Source organism: Scyliorhinus torazame, chromosome 21 (genome assembly GCF_047496885.1).
Source record: "Scyliorhinus torazame isolate Kashiwa2021f chromosome 21, sScyTor2.1, whole genome shotgun sequence".
In the NCBI taxonomy this organism is placed as follows: domain Eukaryota; kingdom Metazoa; phylum Chordata; class Chondrichthyes; order Carcharhiniformes; family Scyliorhinidae; genus Scyliorhinus; species Scyliorhinus torazame.
The window spans coordinates 24063149-24076560 of record NC_092727.1 but is presented as its reverse complement, the minus strand read 5'-3'; positions in this window follow the sequence as shown (position 1 = coordinate 24076560).

Sequence of the window (13412 nt, the reverse complement as noted above, 5' to 3'; positions counted from 1 at the left end):
CATGAGCTTCCCGGCACTTGGCCTGGTAAGGCCAGCAACGCTATTCAACATTAATTGGTCCACTTAACGAAGCCCCATGGCCTTCTCGCCACAGATGAAGGCTCGCCAGCCGATTCGCCGGCACCACGCTCGTCAGACCCCTGCTAACAAGGTTGAGCAGCAATAAAGTGGCACTTGCTCAGCCAACCCCAACCAGATCGCAACAATGGTGTACAGGAAACCGCCCCCAAGATTCGGGGAGGCAGATCTGGAAAGGCTGCTAGACTCAGTGGAGGCCAGGAGGGATGTCCTATTCCCCCGAGGGTCCCGGAGAATCAGCCATAGGGCAGCCAATGCTGCCTGGGACGAGGTGGTGGCAGCTGTGAGCACTAGGAGTTTGACCAGGAGGACTGGCCTCCAGGGCAGGAAAAAGGTAAATGACCTACGCCGGGCAGCACAAGTGAGTGGACAGCCAGGCCCCCAACACTGCCCCCCCCCTTTCCCCAGGGGTCTCCGCTCCTACGTGATCATTCACCCCCAACTCCCATGCGACCACTAACTCTCCCTCCACCCCCTCTCCCTTCAACCTTCCCAACTCTACCTCCACATCCTCTCTCCCACCACTGTGCACCATGCGTGTGGCTAATGACGCCCTCTCTGTGTCGCCTCAGGAAAAGCTCTCTCACAATCAGCGGGAGAAGGCCCAGAGTGGCAGTGGTGTGCCAGACATAAGAATCCTCACCACCTTTGAGGAGCGTGCCCTCAGGGTAACTGGTGTGGCTGAGGAAAGAGCGGTCACCAACGCGGAGGCCGATGGATGCTGCAGATGTGAGGAAGCATCGGGTTCCACCCAGAGGACCTGTCAAACAGGAGTTGTTGTTGCTTGGAGAAGTTCCAGAGACTACGGGCGCTGGAGATGTGGCCAGCAATGTTTTCCGGTGGCCTCGGCAGCTTAGCATTGGCAGCTGGCGGGATCTTTTGGTCCTGCCGATGTCCAAGGAATTTTGCATGGCTCGCCTGTCCCACTGTCAGGGAACCTGCCATGGGAGGTTCCCTTCCATGTGAACAGAAGATCCTGTTGGCTGGAAGGGACGGAAAATGCTGCCCAGTGTAAAAATTAAAGAGACAGTTCTAAAATCTCCTATCATCTGAAGAATGAGACTTTAAATGTTTAAATTGTTCAATTCCTTGCCCAGAGAGATTAATTGGTACTCATCATCAACGGCCACATTTTTCAAAAAGGTACTTGCGCTGTTAATTACCAGATATGACTTTAATGGGCAAGTAATCGCAACTTAATAATAATAATCACTTATTGTCACAAGTAGGCTTCAATGAAGTTACTGTGAAAAGCCCGTAGTTGCCACCACGCCTGTTAGGGGAGGCTGGTACGGGAATTGAACCCGCGCTGTTGGCATTGTTCTGCATTACAAGCCAGCTGTTTAGCCCACTGTGCCACCAAATCAAGCAACTTTTTTCAAAAAACAATATAAATAACAAGAGCAGGAATGAATTTGCATGAAGCAAATTGTGGAATGGCTTAAACTGACCAGCATGTTTTGCTAATTGTAAATTGCAGCATACCCCTTAATTCCGTGAATTTACTAAATGTTTGCATATTCAAAGCAGCACGCTTGGTTAACACATTTATTTTTTCAGCAAGATCTGGCCCAATATGTTTACCGTTTTCACGAATAACAAAATTTTCACAGTGCAATGAACGTTCAAGTAGCGTCCTTAAATTACGCTTCACCGTGAAGCAATCGAGCAACTTTTGTCTCTTGCTGTTCAGTCTGGTAGGTTTAGCGACCCTATGTGCACTTCGTGGTATTATTGCAATGCTGTGAATGGATGTTTTTCAAGAACATAGCCTGCTTATTTGAAATGGCATCTGCAAGGCCATTAATTAGGACATTAATTAACATGTGGCACAGAGAACCAGAGATCTATACATGAATATTCCACTCAGATAGTCATTGTTGCTAAAACTAATCCCTGGTTAATTTTAGGCAATGGTACAGCATAACAGCTTCATATTCCGTGTAAACCAGCACTCAGGTCTACATCATTCTGTGGATTGTGTCCCTGCTCAACATTGTAATATTGTCATTGCAAGATTAATTTTGTGTGACACAAAATTATACACATTAGGAGAGAGTTTATTGACGAAACAATTCAGATAAGACAACCTGTCTTACATACTGTCCAAAGATACCATACTCTTTTCTTGAGCACATTATTTCATGTCTTAACGGAAAATTTATTTCCTATGATGAATTATGCTCCTTGAACCATTAAATTCCTGACATGATTGTTCAAGTGTAAAAATATTATTTACTGCAAAATCTGTCTTACAAGACATTCCCCTATGTTGCTGTTTTTTAAAAAATGGCACCGTTTCTTTGTATAAGCTGCTCCTTATTCTCTATTTTATTCAGCAGTTTCTATGTAATTTTCACTTAACTGTGCTGACCTGTGACATTCCCTACTCAGGTGGGTGTGCTGAGCCAGGGAATTTCATGATTTGGACTATCCGCCCTGGGAGCGAAAATCCAGTCCACATGTGATTTTTGCTCTGGGGCACGTGCGGGATGGCGGGTCTGGTCTATGCCGCTGGCCACAGATTGGAGACGACCACAGGAGTTGTCAAATGGCTGGGCTGACTCAGTTTTCTGGGACATTGTCCTAATTATTTTGTTACATCTTAACCCTCAGGTCCTCACCTGTTACACTTCACCACCTCCTCCATGCCCCACTCTCACTCACTCACCACTCTGCATGCCCTTCCATGCCAACTCATGCCCACACTCACCCCTCATGGTCCCTCATACCTTTCATGCTAACTTAATGCACCTCATACAATCCCATGGCTCCTTACAGCCTCCATGCAAACTCAATGCTAACTCCTGCCCCCACCCTTACATCCTCCATGCCACTACACCCAGTATCCACCATGAGCAGTCATGTTGAGATTAAACAAGGATCGAAATAACTATTTTAGCTTTCACTGTATTAAATAAACATTCCCATTCATGAAAGTACATTTGAAACTTTAAAAGCCCTTCAAGTGCTTAGCTCTTATCAAAACAATCCAACTTGTATTCATAACCCCATATCAAAGCCATCTGATCCTTTAATAAACCGTTTGAGTTGTTGGTCAAATTTACAACCCACTTTAGGCATAACTGTAGGTTTTGAAAAGCAGTGAACCATTAATAATGATTGCCTTTGGGGTAATGTCAACTTAAAACTATTACAACTGCCAGAATAGAATTTTTTCAACTCTCACTGACACAAGCAGGCTTTTTTTCCTCAATTTTTAAAGGATTAGGAAATTAGGTAACAACAGATGGACAGCGCTACCTAGTTTATCCACCTTTTGCGAGTATTTATGTCTCCTCAATAAATTGTGACTCTCAAACTGAAAGATAAAGCCCATTTTACAGTGAAAACGGGGTATGTTTGAACTCAGCACTGAGGTCAGGTTTCCTTCTTGTGAGTCATGCCCTGCCCCTTTTCCCCCACTGGTGGATCCGTCAGAAATAGGGGCAGGACTTCTGAATCAGGGTCCTATCTGTCATTTTTAAAGTTCGACAGAGTCTCCATGGCAGCAAAAATCTGGTCCTATATTGTAAAAGGTTTTATCGTGCTGCATTATATTCTCATCCTTCTACTTAATGCGCTTCTCTTAACAACATTCTTTCTGTCAATACTTGGAAGATTCTGCATTTCTAACACACATGTCATACACTGCACAGAGCTGAGCTGTTGACTGTGAGCTACTTCTAGGTTTGGGGTAATGCTCTGCTACATGGGGCTACTAATGAAATACTAGAGGAAATACCCTACCACAATAGCAAAGGAAAAAAGAAAGGAAATAAATACTCAGGTTATATCACACTTGTCACCAGACACCTCAAAGCACTTTACAGCCAGTGAAGTAATTTTCAGCCACTAATGTAATAATTTCAACTGAGCAAATTCCTGCAAACAGAATGGCAAGATAATCTGCTTTTTTTTTGGGGGGGGGGATATTGATTGAGGGATAAATATTGGCCAGGACTCTGGATGTAACTCTTCACACCTGTCTGATACAAGCTCTTCTTCAAAATAGTGTCATTGGATCTTTTACATACAGCTACACAGACAAATGGGACCTTAGTTTAATAACTGCACTTTAGTGCATCACCTGACGGCCCTCCCCCGATGCACCGCCTACCGATGGGCCGAGTTCCCGACCGCAAGGTTGACATCTGGTCTCAGCATTCGGGAACCCGGTGTGGCGGCTGTGGTGCCACAGTCGGGCAGGAGCCGTGCTGCTGGCTGAGGGGGAAGGCTACCGCAAGGGCTGGCGGAACTGGTGGGAGATGGCCAGGGGGACATTATCTGGCACACCAGGGCCATGTATGGCCGGCACCATGTTTTGTGGCTCAACCTCTGCAGGTCGTCACCGTGCGCATGCGCGACCACGGACCCGGCCATTCTCCAACCGTATTTATCGAGGAGCCGAGAGTTTTACGTGGTGTGGCTGCTAACACCTCACCGGTCACAGGATCGGTGAGGGGGCGCTGCTGATATTTTTTATGTAAAAAGCCACAGATCCTCCGCATTTAGGCTCAAAAAATAGTGAATCCAGCCCACTGGCTTTAGTTAGCAACTCCCCAGATGTCTGTTCATCACATTGCACTCAGTGAGTATTGCACAAACTTGCTCTAGATTTTTAATTTTTGTGATGCTACCAACCCATGGGGAGAATGATGGAATCTGGTGCAACACTGGCTTTTTACTGATCTGTATCTGTGCAGAGTGGAGTGTAACATTGGTATCCCACCTGATGTCCTTCGGTTTCCACCTCGGGAAAGAAATTAAAATGCCCCCCAAACATGACTCCTTTATTTTCCTGGATATTCATAACTAAATTATACAGTTGTGATGAGTTGATTTGTAAAGCAGTTTTCATTTTCTGTTCCTGAGTATTGTGCACCTTGAGTTGTTCCTTAACCTTGCCCCATCAAATGCCAATTTGTATTATGCCTTTGCTCCTGTCGGGTGCACCCAACCATTTCCTGTCACTGGTGTGATTTTCTGTCCGCCTGTGCTCTGGAGCTGTGGGAAATTTAGGGTTGGATTTGGGCACAGAAAATGAGTAAGTTGAGTTCAAATCGGATGTTAAAATATTTTAAATCTGAATCCCAACTCAGACCTGTCCAGTTTCCGGTTTAATGGAAGCAGGACAAGGTGATGGGCAGTAATTTAATCCCAGAGGAGATCTTGGCATTTTTAGATATGTTAATGAGTCTGGAAATAACTCATTTGTATGCGTGATTGACTCTCCCAGGCCTCTGGAAACCAGACAGCTGAAGTAGGCGAAGGCATCAGCTTCAGAGAGAATCTTTACAGCACTGATTGTTGGTCAGGAGCAGGAAGAGTGCTTGCCCTCTGACCCCGAATGCTATCTCCCTATACACACGTCTCCAAGCTTGGGGATCAAACGTCCTTCTCTCACCACCTCAACCCCTCAAAAAGAGATGCGCGCAGTTGGGGTCGTGCATCTTTCCAAGGGCCGGTGCAGACTTGATGGGCCGAATGGCCTCCTTCTGCACTGTAAATTCTATGATTCTATTCTATGATCAGACCCAATTGCTCCTGTGGCATGCCATGGAAGGTTATAAAGACTTGCCATTCACACCAACAAAGACTTGATAGGAATGTGCAATCCGTGCTTTGAAGCACAATTATTCATTGTGTGGTCAATTCTCTTTTTCTGTTTCTCCTACACATTAAAAAAGATTGGTTTGGTCATCTGCACGTTAGCCCACAAAGGAGATATCTAAAAGTAAGAAAAACATCTTGTCCTATTTGAAATTTTAATATCTTTTTACATGTTCGTTATCATTGAAGGCACTAGTCAGACCTGTCATGATGTTAGGTTAAGATTAACAATCAAAAAACTAATTGCAAGCTCAAATGTGAGCCCAGTGTTCTTCAGTGTTTCACAGGAAGATTATCAAACACAATTTGCTACCGATCCACACAAGAGGTTATGAGGGCAGGTGACAAAAAGCTTGGTCAGAGTGGCAGATTTTCAAGAGCAACTTCTTTGAGGAAAGCGAGGCATGGAGTGGGTGAGGTTTCAGGAGACATTTCCAGAGCTGAGAAGCCAAGATGGCTGAAGCCAAGGCCGCAGTGGTGAAGCAATTAAATTATGGGTGCACCAGGGGCAAGAATCAGTTGGGCGCCACTTTTTTCAATGGTTTCCATGGCCTGAGGAGATTGCAGAATAGCAAGGGGGGTGGAGCAAGGCATCAGAGGGATTCAAAAACAAGGTGGAGAATTTAAGACCTGGTTTCTTTAATGAGAGCCAGTGTAGGTCAGCAAGCACAGGGATGATATGGGTGAATGAGACTTGCTGTGATTTGGATACAGGCAGCAGAGTGTTCTACAGCTTTAAGTTTACAGAGAGCAGAACGTAAAGATCAATCAGTTGTGCACTGGAATAATCAGGTTTCTTGTATCAAAGGATCAGGGTTTCAGCAGCAGATGAATTAAATTAGAGGGGTGTGGACAGTGTTAGAGATGGATGTGGGCAGTCTTAGTGATGGCATGGACATGTGCCAACACCTCATCTCAGATTCAACTATTTCATCCAAGGTTGAAGAGAGTCTGGATCAGCTTTAGGCAATTGCCCAGGCAAGTTCTGAAGTTGGTAGCTGGGGAAAATAAGAGTGTGAGGACAATCGCTTTGATCTTCCCAAGAAGAGGAATTTTCTGCTCACCTAGTGCTGGATGTCACACAAGAAGTGTGGCAACTTTGACAGTGAAGAGATTGAGAAAGGCGGAGCTGAGATAAAGCTGGTGTAATGTTTCTGGATAGTTTCAGACAATATTTTTAAACCCAAATGTGGGCATCTCAGCTCCAGATTAGTTCGATGTGACAAGTCTTTTGTACCTTGGCTGAGAAATGGCAGTTTCGATAAACTGGGAGTTGCACAGTTTGGAGGGTGACAGTCAATCCAATGAGATATTCTATTAGGCTAAAAGCGAAATCCTGCAGATGCTGGAAATCTGAAATAAAAACTGAAAATGCTGGAAAAACTCAACAGGTCTGGCAGCATCTGTGGAGAGAGAAATAGAGTTAACCTTTCGAGTGCTTTTTCGGAGTTATATTGGACTTGAAACGGTAACTCTGTTTCTCTCTCTACAGGTGCTACTAGATTCTATCAGGATATCTGGGTTTCCCTTTAAGTTTGGGGAAATGTTCTCTTTACCACAAGAGATGGGGCCTCCGGAAGATTTAAGTTTGAAATATGGGTTAGATATTAGAGCAGGGTGCATTCAAATAGTCAGATAAAACAGATTCTACAACACAGGAAGTAAGCGCAACAAAAATCCATAGAACTGTGAAGAGAATGTCAGTGGGGTATAATATTATCAGAGACCTGTTAAAATCACAGAGCAGGGTTTTTAGAGATGTATGAATTTGGCCTATTCTAGACATTATTATAGACATTCCCAGAAGTGATGCACTTGTTTGTGGAGTGGACTATCCATGATTACAGGTCCACCAGAAGATTAAATATTCCATCATGAGCCTTCCTGCCATAAAAGTATATATCTGTTGAGCCGATTGTGAATGTCTTTTAGTGATGCTTATATTTGCATTTATAGAATCTCTTGGCAAAGTTTGTTTTGCTTCTTTGCTCCCATTTCTAAGTGTCTTACTTATTCAACATTTTCCACTAATTTACCCCCGTCCGCCAACTGGAGAGCCAGCAAGACTCCCCACGTTGCTACTTTTTCGGAAGGTCCACCAAATTAAGTGGCACTTAGGCCCTAGGCCTAAAGAAAATGTAAATGATTAATGCAGTCAGAATTGTTAGTTGCGTATGTTGTAGCTTATAAACCTTTTATTATACTACCTTGAAGTGTTCGTGAATGCAGGAATATTGTGTAATTCTATGAGCATTGCGGGTAATGCAGCATTTGTTATTCTTCGCTAATTGCCCTTGAATGCAGGCTAATTCAGAGGGCAGTCAAGATTCAAGCACATTGCTGTGGACCTGGAGTCACATGTAGGCCAGACCAGCTAAGGAAGACAGATTTCCTTCCCTAAGGGGCAATTGGAACTTCCTCCTGTGTGGAAATTCCAAGGTTGGCACCAAGAGTGGGCAACAGTAACAGTTTAACCAAGTGTGCTCGTCCATACATCCATTAAATCTGTGTGTTGGCTCTAATACACCTGTACTATTTACTGGATCAACCAAAAGCCTCTGTTGTCAAGTTTAGAGAGCAGGGTAATCTGTGATGAACTGTGCCCTTATTTCACTAGAATCGCCAATAAGTATTGCAGAGGTATAGGTTTTCATGTGTGTGGTATAAATTTTCAGTAAAATTTATCATCTGCGATGATACATGTATAATGTATGGTCCAATCGCAGCCTTTATGTGGGTTGTGCTATATTTGATTTAATATGACATATAAGTCTGAAATATTTATATTTTACAGTCATCCCCACGAGCCCCAAAAAGAATATTGCCAGTAATGACCTCTGTACCATAAATCACATTCATTTTTATACAGCAAAGCTTCCCAGCACTTTCTTAACCAACTGCTGTGCATGGGACTTACCTAGTTACCTAGTTATTTTGAACATACATGTGCACATGAGCAGGGGAAGCTGTATTAGTGATGGCATAGAAGGCACAGCATTACTTACAAAGATCCATTTTTCACATCAGCCATTAATATTCAAGGATCAACAACCTTCTGTACCCCTCGATATTAAGAAAAGCAATTTAAAATTTAGGATTTGCTTAGTACCAGCAGAATTTCACGGGTCAGACCTCTTGAGAGTCCAAACCTTTGAGGATTTGAATGAACTCCACTTTGGTTAGATATAAGTTATTTTATGTAAATCAGTGATTTTCGATCTCTTCTGTGTGGGAGCATTCCCTGAAAGTATCAACTCCCTGAAGTATTCACACACCTGCCAACCTTTCTTCAAGTATTAACATGCAATCCAGGGAATCTTCTGCAGCTATTAGAACCACCCTATGCTATGGGATGACTCCCCAGTAGTTTCATCAGAGCTTGTGGAAAGCTACAGTTGCTGATGTGCGAACTCTGGAGGTGCTTATGCTTCGCGACCCTCAATTGTTCGAACTTGCTGTGGCCTGTCTCTGCACTTGACTTCTGCCAGGAGAGGCTAGCTCCGCTGGGACTCAGGCTTCGATCGATTGAGACTGGCATCATCGATCTTTTCAATACCTGACATTACAAGGCATACATCTGCCTGTCAGAGCGAAGGCTTGAGCTCCGAAGAGGTAAGTGTGACAACCATCTGAGCTTCTACCAAAGCTTAAGAGCTTGTCCACATAGGGCGCTATTCTCTGTGCCAGCGAGGGGGGAGAATTTGGCGCTCAGCCAAATCTCCATTCACCACAGCAGGAGCGGAGAATCCCACCGGCGCGAAGAAATGAAGAATTGTGACAGTCTAACCGCAACATTCCTGGAGAAGGCCACAATCTGTAAACTGGACTGAAGACTGCTGATTCCATGCGATGAACATAGGACAATGGTTAGGCTATTCAGCTCCATATAATCTGATTTGCCATGCAATTAGATCATCGCTGATCTGTACCTCAACTCCATTGTCTTTGACAAAGAGTCATCCAGCCTTGAATGTTAGCTGCATTCTCCCTCCACAGATGCTGTCAGACCTACTGAGATTGTCCAGTATTTTTTGTTTTGGTTCCACTTGCTCCATGTTCCTCAATTACTAAGCAGACATAAGGCCCAGATGCTTCTGTAGTTATGATGGTCAAACTGTCACTATTGACTGTCAATACTCCTCTGAAATTGGCAGTAACACCTTTGAGCCCAGTGACTGCACGGTTAAATGCGGGAATTCAGAAATTGCTATGAACTTCTGCATTCAGTGTTGAAGCCATGCAGACTGCTGTCGATTGGAAATAATTGAACTGATGAGAATGTGAGTTTTTATGCTGTAATATTTTTCATTTGAAAAAAAAACCAGGCCCAAGAAGTTAGGCCTTGTTAATGAAAACAATTTTCTTCACCTGAATTTCTGGTATGATAGATAAAGTATATCATTGCAGAATGAAAGCTATTGTCCCAATAACATTAATAACTATTATTACAGTAACAAAAGTGCTTCTTGTGAAATTCTAACACTGAGCTAGGTTAACTGTAACCTTGGAGACAGAGAATCCAGGTTTCTGATACATCCCAAGGTGATTCACAGGAGTGTTATCAGAAAAGATGTGACACAATTCCACAAAAGGGGATATTGGGTGCGATGTTCCAGCCACACTGCGCCAGAAAAGCAGCTCTCCGTGGCACAGCATAGCTGTTGAAACTGGGAGACCCCGCTCCCAGGTTCTACCTGGTCTGCAACGCCTTGTGAGATTCAACGCAATGAACAGTATCACTTTTTAGCAAACCGGCATCTTAGAGTGAGGCAGTAAGCCTTACTCTAATGTGCAGATTCCCGAGGTACCTGAGGCTTTGGGATTCAATCCCTTCGCCTCGAGGACCTCGGGTGAGCGCCGTTTTGCACTGGTCACCACAAACGGGGACCAGATAGAAAGGCAATCGTGGACCAGATAGAAAGGCAATCGTGGGGGTCTGCAAGGGATCGGGGGCCCCCAGCTGCATGCCGTTTGGGCAGGATGGTGCCCTGGCACTGCTGGTGTTACCTGGGTACCCTGCCAATGTGACCTGGGTGCCAGTCTGGCACTGCCAAGGTGCCCATATGGCACTGCCAGGGGTACTGACAGGGTACCAAACTGGCATTTCTTGTGCACGCACGATCGGGCCGGGTTTGCCCGGGATGGGGTGGTGGGGTGGGCCGCCCGGCCTGGCCCATATTGTATTCTGGCTGTTGGGGATTCTTTTGTGGGCCTCAGAGATCGGGACGCCATTTAAAAATGGCATCTCGATCTCGCGCTAAAACGGGGAGTCCCGGCGAGCGGAGCTCCACATGTAAAAAAACAGTGCGGCCTCGGCCGTGCGATCCTCATTCAGGCCACTTATATAAAGTGAGTCTCGTTGAATAGCCATGTCGTTTTGGGCACTGCGAGTGCTGGCAAACATGTGACTAAACAGACTCGCTCGGGGACTTTGTTCCCTTTTGGGAAGATCGCGCCCATTGGGACAGTTGACCCAATAAGTTGACCAAAAAGGAAGGTTTTAAGAAGCAAATGAAATGAGGAGGCAGAAGCAGAGAGGTATGGTAGTGTAGTCCTTTTAAGGGTGTGCCCTTGCAGTCTATGTGACTAGCTCAGGGCCTATTGTACGGGAGCGCGTGAACCTCGACCAATAAGGAAAAAGCATGGGGCCCAGAGGGGCGTTGTGGTCAGAGTGAACCCAGGAGCCAGAGTGCGAACACCTGTATAGAAACTCTTTGTCTGTGTTTAAGGTATGCTTGCTAGTTGCTAATAAACACATTTGTTCTTCCTTACTGACATCTACCTGGTATTGCTTCAAGCCACCACAAGAGGTATTAGGGGATTAAGGAAAAAATCGTAGTTTTCGGAGTTTGAGAGCTCATATTACAGTGGTCACTGTTGGAGTAACTATGATGGGTGATACATCAAAGGCCAGAATTGGAGGTTGCAGATATCCCGAAGAGTTGTATGGCTGGAGGAGATTACAGAGTTAGGAAAGGATAAGGCTGTGGAAGGTTTTACAAACAAGAATAAAGATTTTAAAATGGGGAGGCTTTGCCAGATCAAGAGCCCTGAGTATAGGAATGCTGAGTGAATAGGTCTTGTTGTGAGTTAGGATGTGAGATATGGGTAGCAGAGTTCGGGATGAACTCAGGTTTATGGAAGGACAGCCAGAAGAGCATCGCATTAGTCATATTTCGAGGTCACAAAGGCTTTAAGCAACAGATGAGGCTGAGTTGGGTATTATTGCAGAGATATTGGTGGTCTTAGATATGCCACTAATATGTGGTTTAAGGCCCATCTTGGGATCAAATACACCAATGATGTGAGTGGTCTGATTCAATCGTAGACAGTTGCATGCAGAAGGGTTGGAATTAAAAACTAACAGATTTTGGAGTGGGGACCCAGTGTTTTGTCTTCAGACTGAAGACTTTTGGCCTTCACAATAATTAATTGGAGGGTGTTTCTGCACACCCAGTACTGAATCTCCATCTCTCCTCTCTCTCTTTCTCTTTATTGCTCCCTCCCTCTCTGCCTCTTTCTCTATATATGTATCTCTTTTTCTGCATCTCGCATTTTTTCAACTTATTTCTATGGATTTACCATGTCACTTGTGTGATACATTTTCTTGCTCCAGAGCTGCATGTGTAGCAATTTATCTTGATGTAACCTGCGTTCCTTCCTATTTTTCAATAGTTAGAGGACACAAGTAATCTGTCATCTTGCTTTAAGTGAGGTTACCAATAAGGGAGTTGAAATCATGCTCTACCACAAACTCTTTAACATGTTCTTACGAAATTCTTTTATCTGCCATTAGCAGGAAAGTATAAACCCATTTATTTTAAATGGTTTATTACTTTTCTGAAAATATTGGAGTGAAATTCCATACAAACAGGTTACCCTGATCAGTACTATACATTGCACAGAGTGATATTAACTCCAAGGTGACATTTTTCTACAGATTAGTTAAATAGATTTCCATTTTAAGTAATTGATGAAAGATTGATTAATTTCTTGCAGAAAGTGACCAGTGAAGTATCTGTTTGAGAATGTGATTTGTGGAGATCGGTATAGATGTAGATGAATAATTGACCTGTAGAACAGTACAATTCAGGGCCATTGGGACCACAGAAATGTGATCTGTTACAATTAATTGCTACAGTCGAATAATGCAGATTTATAATAGGGACTGATATCCTGCAGCTTTCACTGTTATCTTTAGGATTAGAGGCAAAGAGTTATCTTTAAAATTTTACTGCCTAATTCATCTCTTGTCAACAAATTCCAAAAGAGCTATGCCTGTGTAAATGAGAAGTGGTTTATCTGTGAGGCCAGGAATGATAGGCCAGAAATCATTCCCTTTTCAATATTTTCCCTTAAGTTATCCCACTGTCAATGGGGTGATCTGGCATTTTAGGATGGCGAGATTTACACCAGATTTTGTGGTGAGCTGCTCTTGGCACTCACAAGGGATGTTGGTCAGGAAGTCAGAATCCCCCCATCCATGCATTTATATGATTGGACAGAACTTCAGGCACATTGGACCCAAGAAGTTGGGAGAGGAAAGAAGTGTTTACATCCAGGTTTGTCTAGTCATCGCTGTGCAGGTCAAGCTTTATGTTTTTCTCCTGTCTGTCATGTTCATTTTATCCTGTTCCTCGACCTAATTTGACATTGAAATTCACCCACTCTAATTAACCCTCCTTCGGGACTTCTGGTGGTGGCCATGGAGTGGGTGGTCG